Source organism: Eubalaena glacialis, chromosome X, assembly GCF_028564815.1.
Source record: "Eubalaena glacialis isolate mEubGla1 chromosome X, mEubGla1.1.hap2.+ XY, whole genome shotgun sequence".
Lineage (NCBI taxonomy): Eukaryota > Metazoa > Chordata > Mammalia > Artiodactyla > Balaenidae > Eubalaena > Eubalaena glacialis.
The window spans coordinates 15,464,358-15,483,295 of NC_083736.1; the positions used below are offsets into that span (position 1 = coordinate 15,464,358).

An 18,938-nucleotide genomic window follows, 5' to 3' on the forward strand; every position below is an offset into this window, starting at 1 on the left:
CTCCTCAAGGGATATACGTAACAATATCTTTGAGCTCTTCTGCAGAACTAAAACCCCCACTAAATGGAAGATGTTAACTACTTGAAGAAGCATTCTTCATTTCAGAGAGAAGGTCACAGTTCAATAACCTCAAGAACCACAAAAGCCCATCATGAGACCACCTGACGCCAGACGATCTCCAGACTGAATGAATGCAGGCCCTGCACACACCCTGATCCTTATCAGCAACCCTGCCCCTTGACTATAAGACTTCTCACAGACCCTCCCAGGTTGGGACACACAGCTTTGAGGACATTAGCACTCTGTGGCCCCCTTTGCCCGGCAAAGCAATAAAGCTATTTTTTTCTACTTCACCCAAACTCTGTCTCCGAGACTTAATTCAGTGCTAGTGTACAGAGGCCCATTTTCAGTATCAGACCCAAAGAGCCCACCCAATCATCCGGCCTCATTCTCCCTGGGTCTTGTCAGGACCCCGGGATTCTTGCTGTGCCTTCCCCTAAACCCCATTCCACAGCTCTTTCCACGCCAGGGAAGTTGGCTGCCAGAGACCTGACTCCATCACCAGCTCTTTCCAAGAACTATACCTTTGTTTATGATCCACTCCATCTCCCATCTAATTGAAGTCCCAGGTAATGATGCTATCTTCACTTAACACTGAATATCAGCAATTCCCATAAGCCAAAGGTCAAGCCACTTCCCTAGCTGGGATACAGTCTCCTTATTTCCTTTGTGTTGCTAAAAATCAGACCAGGGACAATTCTGTGATGGATTCTGCCTTCTCTCTTCCCTGAAGAAACTCTACCATATATTCTGTTTACCCCACTTTTTTTGGTCTCAGACCCTACTGGGACTCAGTCATCCCCAACTGGGCCCCAGCCATCCCCAACTGGGCCCCCTCCATGCTCTAAGGCCAGTGCCGTTTTATAACGTATGTGTGTTTATAAGGTATGGTCTGTTGGCACTTGGCCTCCATTCCCACCTCCTTCCATTGTGTCTTACTATACTAAGAAATCCAGAAAGCTAAATACTATATTTCTCAGACTCCCTTGCAGCTAGGCTTCTGTACATAAACAGGTTTCACCAATAGGAAAGAATACATGAGGCAGAGATCATCTTCCTGCTTTTCTGCCTTTAAGCAGAGATGTGGAGTTTCTGAAGCAGATTTCCAATGTTTCATTTGCACCTCTGGGGTGTCAAGAAGTGCATCAGTGGTGGCTTCCTGGACCCTGGATAGTGTATTCCAGCAGCAGCCTCTGACCCTCCACCTTCCTAGTTGTGACAGAGGTAGGATTTCTTTGGGTTAGTCAGTTCTGTGATACCCTGGCAATCATTCCTGTTTGTCCAGCCCTTCCAACAATATGGTAAGCCCCTTATTCTCTGAACTCAAAACCTTTCTATTTAAATACCTAAAGGGGTTTCTGTTTCTAGCACTGAACGCCAATAGCTACAGCATGGTATCTCTCTTGGGCTTGAACTACAGTAGCACCCATATAAGTACCACAGGTTTTCCAAAAAGAATGATATTTATTGCACCCCTGTGAGCAGAAGTTTTCTAATAAATGTTGCCCAGACAGCATTTTTTACTCAGCTGAGCCAGGAATAAAAAAAGCAAACGCCTTCAGAGCTTTAGTTAACAAAGAAGCAAGAATGCATCACCACCAGGCCTAAGGGAGCCAGCCTCAGGCTGCTCCTATCCTAACATCTTCATTTCCTTCTGCTTGGCTGCACCTTGCCATGGGGCCTCCTCAGATGCCCTTGAACTCTCCAGGCTGATGCTAGGAGACACGAGACCATTCCTGTCAGACCATATGGACAATGCCAAAGGTTAGTCACCACCCACAGATACTCGTCAGAAATTACAAGAACAGCTTCTCTGTAATAAAGACGGGGAAAGATGGGAGGGTGGAGAATGATTAATGGCCCCTTCATAGTTGATGGGAAGCAAGTGCGATCTGCATTTTGGGTGTTGATGTTTTCTCACACAACGACATTCCCACATGGTAGCAACCTGGGAGATAAAAACAACAGCCTTGTTTGGGAGAAAGAAGGGGGTCTGTGTTCTTCAGTTGCTTTGGAAGAGAGCATGCATTTCGGGAAGTGTTGCCATAGGGGGCCAAAGGCTCCCGTGGTGTTTGGCAAAGCTGGAGGCTCTGGAAAGTCCAAAGGTGATATATTTAATAGGCGGCTGGTTTTCTTTCATCTTCATAGTAAGTGTCTAATCCCAAAGGCAAGACACAGCAGGTAAGATGAGATGAAGTCCCCATCACACTTTGCAGCTGAAACTAAGAGGGGAGAAAGGCTGAAAAACAGCAGCATGGGATTCTGCTTCTCTAAGAGGAACTGAAAGAAACACAACGAAGGCGGAGCTGATGGCGAAGAAGGAAACAAAGGAATAGAAGCCACAAAGCAGGAATACACTAGCAGGATGCAGACAAGGGACCCATGTCCATGGGACACCCATGGGGAGAAGGGAAGCACTCCAGTGAAGGGAGATGAAGCTGCAGAGGGGGATGCAGGGCCACGAGGGAAGGCATTTCAAAATGTACCCTCTCCACAGCCATACTGGCTGGAAGGCTTCTGAACACTGGGAGCCTAGTTTTAAACTATGATTTTTTTCAAGGTGGAGGGACACAAAAATATCTGCTTAACACTTCCCCGGCACTCAGCAAAATGCTTAGAGGTGAAAAATTAGGCAAAAGAATGTTTCGATTTTTACCCCCTGATTATAAAAGTAACACATGTCCACTGCAGAAAATACAAGAAAAAACAAATATTCCATGGTCCCACCATGAAGATATAACAGCTGCTTTGCTATTATTTTCTTCTCTGTGTGGATCTTTCTGAAAAAAATGAGACATCCAGTATATGAAGTTGTATATTCTCATTTCATCACTAAGTATTGTACTGTATTTTCCCATAATACTAAATATTTTTAAAAACATACTTTTTGACTAAATTAATATTTCTTGTATATAAATCTTTTGCAATTTTCTGATTATTTTCTTAGGATAAATCCCTAAAAGCTGAATTACTATGTCAATGGGAATGTTTACCTCTAAAGCTCTTATGCTTATTGCCAATTGTTTTACAAAAACTTTGCATCAATTTCCACTCCTACCACAATGTATAAGGGTGCACTCAAACCGCTTTTTGGTTTTTGCTGTAAAAAATCACCAGTCTCAGGCAATGTGGTGCTATTTCGGAAATATGTGAAGAAACCTGAAGTTTTGGTCCTGGTTCTGCTATGTGTATTTAGGAAAGTTTAGTTCACCTTTGCATGCCTCAGTTATCTTTTTTTTTTTTCACATCTTTATTGGAGTATAAATGCTTTACAATGGTGTGTTAGTTTCTGCTGTACAACAAAGTGAATCAGCTATATGTATACATATATCCCCATATCCCCTCCCTCTTGCGTCTCCCTCCCACCCTCCGTATCCCACCCCTCTAGGTGGTCACAAAGCATTGAGCTGATCTCCCTGTGCTACACAGCAGCTTCCCACTAGCCATCCATTTTACATTTGGTAGTGTATATATGTCCATGCCACTCTCTCACTTCATCCCAGCTTCCCCTTCCCCCCTGTGCCCTCAAGTCCGTTCTCTACATCTGCGTCTTTATTCCTGCCCTGCCACTAGGTTCATCAGTATCGCTTTTTTAAATTCCATATATATCATGCCTCAGTTATCTTTAGGAACACTTCAAGCTCCAACATTCTTTGAAATTATGTTTTCTTAACAAAGAAAGATAACAAAAAGTGTCATATTTTATCCAATTAGTACAATATCAAATATTAGTATTAAATGAATGCATATGTTACTGAAAATCTGTTAGGCATCTGTGGTTGGTAGAATTTAATACTCCTGAGAATAGTCACTAGAATAAGCTATTAAGGGAGGGCTTTGCATCTGTTTTGGTCACTATTATATCGCCATGACAAAATGCATGCTGGGAACGTACGGGGTGCTCTATAAATATATGTTTAATGCAAGAATGAATTCATGATGAAAGTTTTATTAACTAGATGTAGCCAACCAATACAGCCAATATGCCCTTGGCCCACCTGAAGGTCATCCACAGCTTTGGTGGACAGTCCCCACACACAATGGCAGATTGCAGCCTCAAGCACCTGGGTCTCTCTGCCTGAGGACTTTTCTCTGGCCATAGGAGCAGTCTCTGTCCATGCAGGGCAAACTAGAATAGAAGCGCTGGGGAGGTAACACCCCCAGGAATAACTCTCAAATAATGAGGGCTGGGAGTTGACAGATAATACCCCAACTTCCTTGCCCCCTGGTGGGATGGTTCTGAGTTATGTTCTGCGCAATCTTTCAGAGGATCCTTAGCAGGACTGAGCCCAGTTGCCCACAGCAATAACCCTCTCATCAACACACCCTCTTTTCCTTGCTCCCTCCCTGTGCTTCCTGGGATCACCTTCCAAATCAACAACTTGCATCTAAATCCTCATCTCAGAGTCTAGCTTTGGGGGAACCCAAAGACTAGACTTGACGTTTGCAAAATTGTAAGTGTATGATTTGAAAATATGTCCTCCTTTTTACAAGGAACACACACCCCATCATTTTACTTCCTGGAGGCAGGAAGTAGAGTAGTAAACTCACTTAGAGGCAGTGATGTAAGTGATATTTTGTGACTCTGTGTGTGTCCAGAGCAGCCTTGGTCTCAAGGTTGATTTGAGAACAGATGCCAGGAAAGAGGGAAGGCAGCCAATTATTTTTAGAGAATTCAAATTGAAGAGTTAAATGTAGCTCTAAGCTGAAGAGGAATCAGAACCTGTTCTCCTCTGCCCTGGGGAAGACCTTGGCACCAGGATGCCAATCACCATACATCACCTGTGTGAGTTATTGGAACAAGGCAATGAAGGCTCATTATTTTTCTGAGTCCCTCCAGCTGTTATCACAGTGCTAAACAAAAAGAAGGTCTTCAAGTGAGAGTAGTTGACTGCTTGAAGCACCATTTGGGTATTTGGGTACTACTATACAGCAGGTGTAGAAACCACTGTATATCAGTCAGGATTTTATTGCAGACAATAGCATTCTAGCTAGGAAAAATTTGAAGGATACAGAGAATCTCTGAAAGACCAGAAAACCAGTTTAAAGGTTATGTAGTAAAGAACAATGCCACAAATTTCACCAAGGACTGGTCTGGTAGAGACACTCCTGCCACCTCCTGGGCAGCATCATAACAGCTGGTATCACCCACCCACTAATGCTGAATCTCTGCCTCACTGCTCCTGGAAGCTGGTGCTGCCAACCTCAACCTCATGGATTCATGCAGTAACACTGGCTGCTTCCACATCACCTCAAATATGGCCTGTGTGTGTTTGATTGGCTGAGCCCTAATCCCTACCTGCAAAGGAGGTTGGGAGAGTAAGAATCTCATCCATTGTGGGGCAGTTTCCAAATATAAGAAAGGTGTTCAAAGGTGCTAGGTCAACAAGGATTTCCACTACACTTCTTATCTGTCACTCTCCAGCGCCCTCCCCTACTGCCATAATAGCAGGTCCTATCTCTGACTACCTGTGAGCTCCAACTTACATTTGCCTAGCTGGTGGCCTCTTAATACAGGTTACATGCTGAGCACCCAGTCACACAGAAGAGGTTAGAGGAAGTGCCTCAATGTGTGATGAAATTCCCAAGGTCTCTGTGATCAGGGCCCCTGTATGAGTTCAAGGACACATCCCTGCTACCACCCAGACCAGTGGTCCAACAGAAATACTATGAGCCACAAACACATGCCACACATGAAATTTAAAATTTGCTAGTTCCCACATTAAAAAAAGAATAAAAAATCCAGTGAGATTCATTTTAATAATACATTTTGCTCAAACTAATGTATCCAAAAATATTATCATTTCAACAGGTAATCAATATAAAACAAAACTTTAATAAGATATATGATCTTTTTTTTTAATACTGAGTCTTCAAAATCCAGTGCAAACTTAATAATTATGGCGCATCACAATTCGGACTAACCATGTTTCGAGTGCTTAAGAGCCAAATTGGCTGGTGGCTCCTATACTAGACAGTGCCGTACTCCTTTTGGGATGGCAGTGCTTGAGCTGTGTCCTCCTCCTCTTCAGCTGCAAGCCACCTGCCATACTTGTGGTCACGGCAGCCCTTCAGAGAATGGGTATCTCTACACTGCAGTTAAGAAGCGCTGCATGATTCTGTTTAGGAGTTAAGCAGAGAAGTTTCTCACTCCTGGTCCCCAGACATCCTGGCTCCCTGAGCAGTCTACAACCCTGTTCCCTCTCTACTCTCACCTGCTGTTAAGTACTCCATGGACTGGGGACATGGGGGAGACAGGCAAGGCACTCACTTTGGGTTTAAAATTTAAAGGGATGTCAAAAAAACTCAGTAATCAAGATAAATATTTCAATACAACATTTCTAAATTAAAATTAATGCAAAAATTCATGATGAAGATAATATCAAAATTTTAAATAACAGGCTTCACCAGGGCTGGGATTGGGGCAAGGTGAGGAAGGTGGGTGGTGCAAGTACAAGGACTGTCCTTCTTCTTTCCTTTGCCTCAAGTGGCTCTCAGTGTCACTAGATAATGGGGCCACTTTTCTAGGACTTTCCTAAGTGCTCAATATGTATTGCTGGGTAATGAAATAAATGAATGAGCAAAAAAAGTCCTTTCCGAATAAAAAAGCACTTTATTATTTAGGCTCAAATTCAATTTTAATGAAAAGCAGTAATACATTGCTTTGACACAATTACAATCAAAATCTCACTGGAGGGACTTCCCTTGTGGCGCAGTGGTTAAGAATCCGCCTGCCAATGCAGGGGATACGGGTTCGAGCCCTGGTCTGGGAAGATCCCACATGCCGCGGAGCCACTAAGCCCGTGCGCCACAACTACTGAGCCTGCGCTCTAGAGCCCGCGTGCCACAACTACTGAAGCCCGAGCACCTAGAGCCCGTGCTCCGCAACACGAGAAGCCACCGCAATGAGAAGCCCACGCACCGCAACGAAGAGTAGCCCCCACTCGCCGCAACTAGAGAAAGCCTGCGCACAGCAACGAAGACCCAACGCAGCCAAAAATTAATTAATTAATTAATTTTTAAAAAATCTCACTGGAATTTTTTTAACTTGCCAAATTGATTCTAGCATTTACACTGAAGAATAAGCAGGTGAGAATAGTGAACAGTGAACAAGAGCATGTCTGGAGAAATTAGGAAGAATGCAAGCCCTGTCTAGTTTCTGCTTCTTGGCTGGGCAGCCCTCAGCCCCAACTCCCACACAGTAAGGCCCCAGCAACCGCTCTTCAGTGTGGGGCAAATCATACTATGAGGGAACCCTTTCCACTCCCAGAACTGTTCTTAGGTAAGAAGTGGTTAAATAGTCAGCAAGAGCCTTGAAGGGGGAAAAAAAGAAAAGAATGTTCCCAAAGTACAGCCTATGCCCTGAGGAGTTTCTGAAATCAGGGAGGTAAATGCCAGCAGTCTCCACCCCACAGATCTTCAACCACTCTTTCCCATCCCTAGACCACCCCCACCCCACCCCCAGGACCTGGCCACCTTGTCCCAGCCCCTCTTCTAGCAGCATCTATTAGGTCACTTCCATGTCTCCCACCTCCTGACCACCTCTGACTGCCCACACAGCGTGGACCTCAAAACCCCAGACAAGGACGGAGCTCTGTTTGGTCTAACTCTACCACTCACTCATCTTTTTCTCTACCCACTTCCCAAAGGCACTAAGCACTTCCCAAAGGCCCCACCTTCTAATACCATCACATTGGGGGTTAGGGTTTCATTATATGGATTTGGGGGGTATGGGGACACAAACATTCAGACCATAGCAGATAGGTACTCATTTTCTTCCTTTCTCCCCTTGAGGCAACGAGGCTTCTCCTTTGGGGGTGGTCTCTGGCTTCCAGCTTCCTGGCCTTTGAAACCACACTCCAGCATTCTGGCTTCTCTTCAGGAAGTATCCCTGGCCCAGAGGCACAAAAGCTTGTGGTTGCAGCTTGGGCCTTCCCTGACCTCAGTGACTAGGACCCTGGCAGTAAGGCCCTGTGTCCACATCTGGGCCCAAGCCCTCTGAAGCTGCACTCACAAGAATGCCCCAAGGTCTCTGCCATACTGTCTCCTCCCACTCCCCTTTGTTCTCTCCCCACTTCCTCCCTCTGTTCCTCTTCTCCTTGTATCAGACTCTGGGACACAGCCTTGAAGAGTCTGGGTACCTTCCTGCATCACCCATAGCCAAGGCAACAACTGTACCAAAATTAAAGTTTATCCAAGGACAACTGCTAGTTAACATATTACTGTGATTACTGAAGTAGTTCTGTACTTTCTGGGAAGAAAATGTCAGTAGTTTGTTAAATGGGTCTTCTTGGTCTGACAGGATTCATCTTCCATTGTCTTGCTTTCCCCCAAAGACAAATGCCACATTTCAGAACCAAGAACTTTCTGACCCCTTTGCTAGTCCTTCCCTGTTCCATCAAAGCTTCCCTATCATGTGTTCACATCATCAGGATTTTACACAGAGCCTTATCAGCTAATTAATAAAGCAGTGATTTTCAAGCTGATCTGTATAAACATTTAATATGAGTTTCTTACCTATATATAAAATGTTTACATTATTTAAAAAACCAACACATTCCAGTAGTTACAAACAAAATGGTGTAACCATTAATATGCATAAATCATTGCAAATTTTTTTTTGATCTGTCTCCTAAAGCAAAGGAAATAAAAGCAAAAATAAACAAATGGGACCTAACTAGACTTATAAGCTTTTGCACAGCAAAGGAAACCATCAACAAAACAAGAAGACAACCTACTGAATGGGAGAAAGTATTTGGTAATGATATGACCGATAAGGGGCTAATATCCAAAATATATAAACAGCTCACACAAGTCAACATCAAAAAAACAAACAACCCAATTAAAAAATGGGCAGAAGACCTGAATAAACATTTTTCCAAAGGAGACATACAGATGGCCAACAGGCACATGAAAAGATCCTCATCATCATTAATCATCAGAGAAATGCAAATTAAAACCACAATGAGATATCACTTCACACCTGTCAGAATGTCTATAATCAGAAAGAACACAAATAACAAATGTTGGCAAGGATGTGGAGAAAAGGGAACCCTCGTTCACTGTTGGCGGGAATGTAAATTGGTGCAGCCACTGTGGAAAACAGTACGGACATTTCTCAAAAAACTAAAAATAGAACTGCCATATGACCCAGCAATTCCTCTCCTGGGTATATATCCTCAAGAAAAAAAACACTAATTTGAAAAGATACATGCACTCCAATGTTCATAGCAGCATTATTTACAACTGCCAAGATACAGAAGCAGCCTAAGTGTCCATCAGCAGATGAATGGATAAAGATGTGGTGTATATATTTATACATGATGGAATACTACTCAGCCATAAAAAAGAATAAAATTTTGCATTTGCAACAACGTGGATGGACTTGGAGGGTATTATGCTAAGTGAAATAAGTCAGACAGAGAAAGACAAATACTGTATGATATCACTTATATGTGGAATCTAAAAAATAAAACTAGTGAGTTTAACAAGAAGGAAACAGACTCACAGATACAGAGAACAAACTAGTGGTTACCAGTGAGGAGAGGGAAGGTGGGAGGGGCAAGAAAGGGGTAGGGATTAAGAGGTACGAACTATTATGCATAAAATAAATAAGCTACAAGGATATACTGTACAATGCAGAGAATACAGCCAATATTTTATAATATCTATAAATGGAGTATAACCTTTAAAAATTGTGAATCACTGTTGTACACCTGTAACTTATATCGTACATCAACTATACCTCAATTTAAAAAAAAAACACACATTCCAATAGGTATAAATAAAATGGCGCTGCCATTAACATGCTGGTTGGACATATCTTTCAGCAAACTTTAATGCCTTATTGCTGTCCCTAAGAGTATATTTGAGCTTCTTGTGAAAGAGCCCTTGATTAGAAAGTGAATGCCTAGTGAGAGACTTAAAAAATCTCCAGGCCTGCACACATCTCCTCACATACTGCTCACAAGCCCAGGGGGACACAGAGCTGAGCCCGAGTGCCCTGCACTCAAAAGCTTGTCACAAAATTACGCGTGAACACCAAGAACTGAAGCAGTGTGTTACAGGAATAATCGCTGAGAATGAAAATTCACTTTGGGGTTTTTCTTTTCTGCACTTCCTTATAGTGACTCTCATCTGGACAGTCAGGGGCATCCATGTTGCCTTGAGGACTACTGAAGGGGGAATGCAAAGAGAAGATGTTCAGATACTACTGTCCAAAATAAGAACCTGAAGCCCGCAGCAAAAACAACATCATTTTGAAGGCGAAAGCAGGATTGGTTGAGAGGAAAGTCTCTTGATAGAAAGAGAAGGGCAGTTTTCACACTGCTCAGAAAGGCAGTTTTGTTACTGCAGTACAGCCTATCTATCTTGACGAATATAATATCCGGTGAGAGAGGGCAAAGAGCCTAATGTAAGCAGAAGGCAGATGTCTATAAATGTTGCCTGAAGAAAGCGTTCTCTAAAGTGATAAGGTCACTTTTCCAAGAGTTATGTCCTCACCTCGAAGTCAGGCACCTCAATTCATGAAGCTGCACACAGAAGAACTTGACCAAGAAAAAGGAAAAAGAATATCCTTCCTTTCAGGCTTTTTCTTTTTTGCATGTGGCTCAAGATTTAAACTTATCTGTCATTTGTCATTTAACATTCCTTCACACAATTTAAGTAGAAGGTAGGTTCTATTCCAAAGCACAAAACCAAGGAAGGCTAAAGCATAAAACCAACCCCTTTTTTTTTCTTAAAGAGTTTACTATCAGATTGGAAGAAATTCTTAAAACCCTAGAGCCATCTCTTCGTGCATATCATGAGTCTATTTTTTCTTCTACAATGAATTTTCCTTGCTTTGAGTCTCTTCAGACAGTCAAAAACACTATAAGAGACCATGTAGTTTTCCTGATCAAATATGCATGGATTACAGAATGTGCCAGCACTTTGGAATGCACTTTGAACTTTAAACTCATATCAGTTTCTCATTTTACTATCGTTTTTTTCCGTCCATCTAATTTTCTCTAAGTTTCTACTCTGTTCAGGGAACAATTGAGAAGGTGGTATGCAGCTAAAATTAAAACCTGCCACTTCCCACATAAAATATGTAAATAGTGCAGCGCAGTTTGCATTTTTAAAGATAGCAACTTCAAATTCTCTTAAGTAGTCTAAGAAAAACCATAGATCAGTTTAACCCAGTAACCTCCAACCCTTCACATTCCACAGGATTTTTATTCTAATTAATGGGAAGGATTAAACATCTGGATGTTTGGCTTCCCTCTAATATCTGCCATTCGATTGACTTGGTTTATTATCCGCATATGGCTGAATGAGTCCCTTACTCTCATTCTTCAAAATTCTATGAAAAGCAACCAAAATGGAAAACTTCTTCTGACTCCTGCCTTGGAAAAGAATGTACTGGTCAGCATTATCAGAATCAGACTGTGGGGAAGTAGTGTGGGCCCCACCTTACAGTTACCCTGACTCTTAGGTGTCTAGTTGAGACACTAGAGCCTCAGGTAGACTCTGCAGAACTGAGGACTGTTGAAGGACTTTATCATTTTGCTGATACGGTTTTCTGAAATTAGAATTATTTATAATACATCATTTTAAAGTAATGGGAATAAATGCATTTTGTTAACTGATAGGCATAAACACTAAGGTCTGTCCCTACATTTCCTCAAGTCTTCCAAACTTCTAGAGTCATCCTATTCTTTAATAGCAAATGTTTTGAGCCCCTGAATTATTCAGGTTAAACTACGCTATGCTACAGCAACGAATTAATTCCAAATTCTAATAGAGATTATTTCTCATTCACACAAAATTCATTGTAGGTGTTCGAGTTGAAAGGCTCTCCCAGGTGGCTTTTCTTCAAGCATTGATTCAGGGGTCCAGGTTCCTTCTACCTTGTAAGCCTGTCATCCCCTATATGCTTTGGATCCTCTGAATTTGGCTGACTGATGAATAAAGTGAGAGAATATAGAAGAGCACATGGGATGGTTTAGGGGCCTAGAAATGAGGTGCACCACTTCCACCCCTATTCAATTAGTCACATGGCTCCACCTAGATGCAAGGGGGCAGAGAATACAGTCAACTGAGTGCCCAGGAAGAGGAAATGGGTTTGACGCACATTTAGCCAATCTCTGCCCCAGACATGTACCAACAGAAACCACAGTGTTCGATTCCATCAAATCGCCAAGAAGTCTCATTCACCTAATTCTATTTTTATTAAATATATAATTACATATTATTAAACATCATATTTAGTATTCTACATGATATAATAGCAATCATTCACAACTGAGGGTGATTTTTGACTCTTCTCCAGAGGACACTTGGCAATGTCTGGAGACATTTTTGGTGGTCACAACTGGAAGGGATAGTAAGCTTCTGGTTTCTTGTCCAGCATATAAGGAGCTTGTAAATCATCACTCGCAGCTCCACAATAAGAAAAAAGCTGAAGAAGGTGAAATTCAACAACTCTTCTTAGATTCTTCAGAGAACTGAGGTCATAGGGCAAACTACTGCCCCCAAATTTGGACAGACAGACACAAAGAATCATGTTTTACCATCAGAAGCAGAAATCACTACTGGAACCTGTACAGGGTAGGAAAATCTAAGCTTTAATTAACAAAAGCTGGAAGCTCAATACGGACAAGCTTGTGAATTTAAAATGCCACAGGGTCCCAGCCTTAAGGGAGCCCCACTCTTTTCTGAATTTTACCTCCAGGAGCCCTATCAGGTTCTCACAGTTAAGACTGAAGGGAGAGAGAGGGGACAATGAGGGGAAGGAAGAATAGCGATATGAAAAACAGATGCATAATTTATGATCCCATAGTCTTGTGCAAGAAGTGGGTTCATTCTCAGTTCTGAGCTTCCTAGCTGTCTACCCATAGTGGGAAACTCAATGAGTTCCATGACTCACTTTGTCTATTGTTAGCTAGTGACATTTCAGAGAAGCTTCTTCATCGGGTACTCATAATGCAGATACTGCATAAAATAGTGACAGAGGGAGAAATAACAACCTTGAACTTAATATGATATCAAGTTTCTCAATGCCAGTCAGCATTACAACAGCTAAACACAAATCAGCAAAAGCACGTCTACTGGGGCCAAAATAACAAGTTAGATAAAGAGCTATCTCAGGGTCGGGCTGATTCCAAGAAAAAATTTTAGCATATCTAAAGGAATGAAAAGACTACATGTTTATTCAGGAAATCTCTCATAAAGAACCTTCCCATTAAGTCACTCAAGGGCACCATCTAACCACCTTCCCACTCCCAATGGTCTTGTTGATGATTACTGAGCCACTGGTCAGCCAGTGGCAGTTCTCAAGGTTCTTCAGCCTCAATACATACAAAAACCCAGTTTTCAGAAATACAAGATGCAGCATAAAACCACATTAAATAGGACCAACTGAAGGAAAGGAAGTCTAGACTCATGAAAGTTCTAAATATTCAAAAGATATTCCAGTCCTTTAATATAATACAAGCAATTAACTAAAATATTACCATTAGAATTTCTCAAAGACTTGCTTTAGTAAGTTATTTCTAATTAATATACTTTTCTACCACTTTTTTTAATGTATTTTTTAAAATTTAATCTTATTTATTTTTGGCTGCATTGGGTCTTCGTTGCTGTGCGCGGGCTTTCTCTAGTTGCGGCGAGCAGGGGCTACTCTTCGTTGCGGTGCACGGGCTTCTCATTGCAGTGGCTTCTCTTGTTGTGGAGCACAGGCTCTAGGCACACGGGCTTCAGTAGTTGTAGCATAGGGGCTCAGTAGTTGCGGCACTCAGGCCCTAGAGTGCGCAGGCTTCAGTAGTTGCGGCACGTGAGCTCAGTAGTTGTGGCTTGCGGGCTCTAGAGCTCAGGCTCAGTAGTTGTGGCGCATGGGCTTAGTTGCTCCACAGCATGTGGGATCTTCCCGGACCAGGGATCAAACCCGTGTCCCCTGCACTGGCAGGTGGATTCCTAACGACTGCACCACCAGGGAAGTCCCTTTTCTACCACTTTCTACCACTTAATGCTGCCAAAAACTTGAAAATGGTTTGTTTCCCAAAGAGTTTAAATAGGTTACATGCCTTTCTTGACCCATATAAACTTATGTATAACCTATTAATTTGCTTATTCTTCATCATACTTAAGGCATTAATTCAGAATACTTAAGGCATTAATTCAGTAGGTAGTGAGAAATTTACAGAGGTTAAAACATAATGAGTCTTGACCTTGGAATCAGGCATGTGAAGCATATGCTCTTTTGTCTTTGTGTTATTTTTAAAGATTAAAGGGAAATTTCCTCGTGTTTCTAGCAGAGGCAGGCCTTTTAAAAAAATATTTATTTACTTATTTATTTGGCTGCACTGGATCTTAGTTGTGGCATGTGGGATCTTCGTTGCCGCGTGCAGGATCTTCAGTTGAAGCATGTGGGATCTTTTAGTTGCGGCATGCGGGATCTTTTTTTAGTTGCGGCATGTGGGACCTTTTTTAGTTGTGGCATGCGGGATCTTTTAGTTGCAACATGCGAACTCTTAGTTGCAGCATGTGGGATCTAGTTCTCTGACCAGGGATCGAACCAGGGCCCCCTACATTGGGAGTGCGGAGTCTTAACCACTGGACCACCAGGGAAGCCCCAACATGGCCATTTTGAAATATGCCTAGATCATTCTGTGCTTCTTAACAAAGCCTATTCTCAAGAAAACTATTTTTCCAGGGCCTTACCAACTGGGGTTTTACTAACTGACCTGGGAGAAGGGAAACACCCAACTCCAGCCACCTCTAGCCTTCCTATCTCACCTAAGGTTGAGGGGGGGATAAAAGGCACTTGTGGGGGGTACAGACTCACTAAAAGACTAAGACCTAATCATAGGATTATAGAATATATCCCACACCTTACCACATCAATATGGGCTCTTGTATAATAATAAAGTAATACAACTGAGAGAATTGCACATCTCAGACCTTATTTAAGAAGACTCTAGGGAAACCCAAAGACAACAGGGGATACAAAAATAGGGACATCAGAGGAAATTTTAGCTTTTGATACCTACAGCTACGGCAAACAATAAGCACAACTTAACTCCTAAGCAGATAAAACATAAAAACCTCACATTAGAGGGATATGTACCTCAGTTCTTTTTATCATTACATCATGTGTGACTTTCTACAAATAATTACCAGGCATTCCAAAAGGCAAAAAACACACCAAGCATCAGAATCAGACTCAGATATGGCAGAGATTTTGTAATTATTAGACTGAGAATTTAAAGCAACTATGATTAATATACTCAAGTCTCTAATGGAAAAAGTGGATAACATGCAAAAGCAGATGGAAATGTAAACAGAGAGACAGAAATTCTTGGAATCAAAAGGAAATGCTGGAAATCAAAAACACTAACAGAAATGAAGAATGCCTTTGATGGGCTCGGCAACAGATTAGACATGACTGAGGAAGGGATCAGTGATATGTTAATAGAAACTTCTAAAACTGAAATACAAAGAGAAAAAAAATTAAAAGATAGAACATAATATCCAAGAACTATGGGACAATTACAAAAGTGTCATATATGTATAATAGAAATACCAGATGGAGTAGAAAGAGAAGAAATATTTGAAGTAATAACTGAGAATTTTCCAAAATTAATGACACCAAACCACAGATCCAAGAAGCTCAGCGAACACCCAAAAAGATAAATATTAAAAAATCTATACCTAGGCATATCATATTTAAACTGCAGAAAATCAAAGACATAAAATATTGAAAGAAGACAAAGAAATAAAACACTTTACCTATAGAGGAGAAAAGTTAAGAATTACATCAGACTTCTCTTCAGAAATCATGCAAGCAAGAAGAGACTGGAGTGAAATATTTAAAGTGTTGAAAGAAAAAACCCACCAACCTACAATTCTGTATCCAGTCAAATTATCCTTCAAAAGTGATAGAGAAATAAAGACTTTTTTAGACAAACAGAAATTGAGGGAATTTGTTGCCAGTAGACTTGCCTTGCAAGAAATGTTTAAAAAAAAAGTTCTTCTAGAAGAAGAAAAATGATATAGGTCAGAAAGTCAGAACTACATAAAGAAGAGTGCAATAGAAGGAATAAATAAAGGTAAAATATTTTTCTTTTTCTAATTCTTAATTAACCTAACACAAAACAGTTCATAATAATTGTAGCAGCAATGTATTCAGCGAATGTAACTTATGAATAAGTGAAACGGATGACAGCAGGTTATAAGGGATGGGAGGGAGGAATTGTGAATACTCTGTTATAAGGTATTTGCACTACCTATGAAGTGGTATAGTGTTCTTTGAAAGTCGAGTTGGAATCATTGTAAATATATATTGAAAACTCTAGAGCAACCACTAAATAGAAGTTATAAAAAAAAAGAAGTATAATTGATATGCTAAGAGAGGAGAGAAAACGGAACCATATAAAATGCTCAATTAAAACAAGAGAAGACAGAAAAAAGTAGAAGACCAAACAAACAAACAAAGGACAAGGGCAATGAACAGAAAACAGTAACGACTAGGGGGATGCTACTGGCATCTAATGAGTAGAGACCAGAGATGCTGCTGAACACCTTTAAATGCACAGGACAGGCCCCTGCAACAAGGACTTATTCAATCCAAAATGTCAATAGTGATGAGGTTGATAAACTCTGTTATACCAATGTCTCATCAACCCCATGAATTATATATCTGAAAATTTTGTTAGTTACTGAATATGGCAGAGACAGCTAACCATACGATAAAATTCATGCATTTGCTTCCATGTATAAAATTGTTGCTAGGAAATGGTTTCTCCGTCAGGTACTATATTTCTAGCATATGGGTAGAGCCATATGGCTAGCTTTTGACAAAGGAAAGTGAGCACATGTGATGTGTGCCCCGTCTGAGCTCAGGTGGTTAGGAAGCAGGTGTGCCTTCTCCATCTTCTTTTCTTTCACTTGGCTGCTAGCTAGATACAAAGGATTAAGCAGTGGAGTCTTATGCCCTATAGGACAGCAGAGACACAAGATGGAAGGAGCCTGGGCTCCTGAATGACTGCATAGAACACTGTCTGCTGACCAGGAACTCCCTGTGGACAGTTATGAAGGCAAGAAATAAATTCTATTCTACTAAGCCACTAAAATTTGGGGGAATACTTTTTACAGCAGCTAGAATCTCCCTAACTAATACAGTGAAGTTTTAAAGGTGCTTGCTTCCAAAAGAAACCTGAATCACCAACATTAAAAACTTACTATTGAGGTAACACATCTCTTGAACAACTTCTTCAATTGTTCAGGAGACACTGCAGATTCTGTCACAAGGGTTATGTTATGAAGACTCCATTTCTTATGAAGTTTTCAAACAAGACTTTATCTTGAAATAATGACTATTGCATGTGTCATTCTCCCTTATCCTTCTCCCCCTCCCCTGGCTGAGCGAGACGTATAGTATCTTTCTCTTGTAACAGCCCCAGTTAAATTTCCCAGTTACCCCAGGAGCTTATGGACCAGCCCAGCTTCCAGCTCCCCTAAAAAAGAGAACTTCAGGTGCCATCTCACTCACTGGTAAACCACCAATTCTGTTTCTGTTGCTGTAGAGAACACAGAGTCCAGTAGAAACTGGTCAGTCCCTATTAATATTTTGAATATTAAAAGAAGGAGACTTTATCTAAATGTACCCTACCTAAAGCTATAGTGAACCATGCTAGACACATATACATAAGAATCTCGTATGCAACAAAGGTCATCATACTAATCAGTGGTGAACTAAAGTTTTATTAAATTAAACTGTCTCAGGCCAACTAGCTGACTAAATCAGAAAAAAAAAAAATAGCCCCAAAGTTAGATTCTTACTTCACACCATACCAGAAAATAAATTCTTGATGGGTTGATAATTAAAAGAGAAACACAAATTTAAAAACAAATGCTTAAATCATATTGACATGGTAACAAACTTCCAAAATATAAAAGCAGAGAAAGAAATCAATATGATCATCTATAAACACCATAAATAAAATTAAAAGGCAAATGAGCAAGCAAGGAAAATATCTGTACTACATTTAATATTATTGACCTAAATATTTTAAAAATCAGTGTCTTTTAAAAGATGAAATCCTAAAAAAAAAAAAGAACATGAAAAAATAAATAAAAGGTGAAATCCTAATGGAAAAAATAGGTGAAGGTTGTGATAGACACTTCACAAAAGAAGAAATAAAAATAGCTAATAATGTGCGAGAGAATGTTCAATTTCCAACTAATAAGTGAATGCAAATTAAAACATACTATTTTTACCTTTCAAACTGATAATAATTTAGAAATGATAATTTAGAAATTGTCCTACTCTGTTTTGATAAATGTGCAATGACATGAACAGTCTCATTACCTTCTTAGAATGCTATAAACTGCTAAGACATCCTGAAAGGCAATTTGGCAATATAGATCAATGGCTTTAGAAAATACCACAAACTTGACCCAATAATTCTACTTCTAGGAATTATAGCTACTAAAGAGGTAATCAGAAAAGTGGACAATGATGAATGTACAAGGATTGCCCCCCCAGCTTTGTCTATAATAGAAAAAATTGGGAATCACCTAGAAGAATGTCTAAATAAATGATGGCACACTTATTTAATAAAACCTTAAGCATCCAGTAAAGAACACATTTTCAAGGAATATTTAATGACATGAGAAAATGCTCAGAACATAACGGAAAAAGCAGGATATAAAACTGTATATTTCATGTCACAATTTTATAGTGAAATGCAATGAAGATATGTTAGTAGTAGTCTCTGTAGTGAGATTATGGGTGGTTTCTAGTTTCTTCTTTATTCTTTTCAGTGTTTATCCTCCACATTTTCTAATTTTAAAAGTTTTTACCTTTATAATCAGGAAAAAAGCAAATGAAATGT

The 18,938-nt window shown here is 40.6% G+C and overlaps 1 protein-coding gene across 5 annotated transcripts in view; it reads right to left on the reverse strand.

Moving 5' to 3' along the window:
• The window catches only part of RAI2 (retinoic acid induced 2), a 402,411-nt gene that overhangs the window by 330,432 nt on the left and 53,041 nt on the right, over positions 1 to 18,938 (reverse strand). The gene's annotated exons all lie outside the window — the stretch shown is intronic.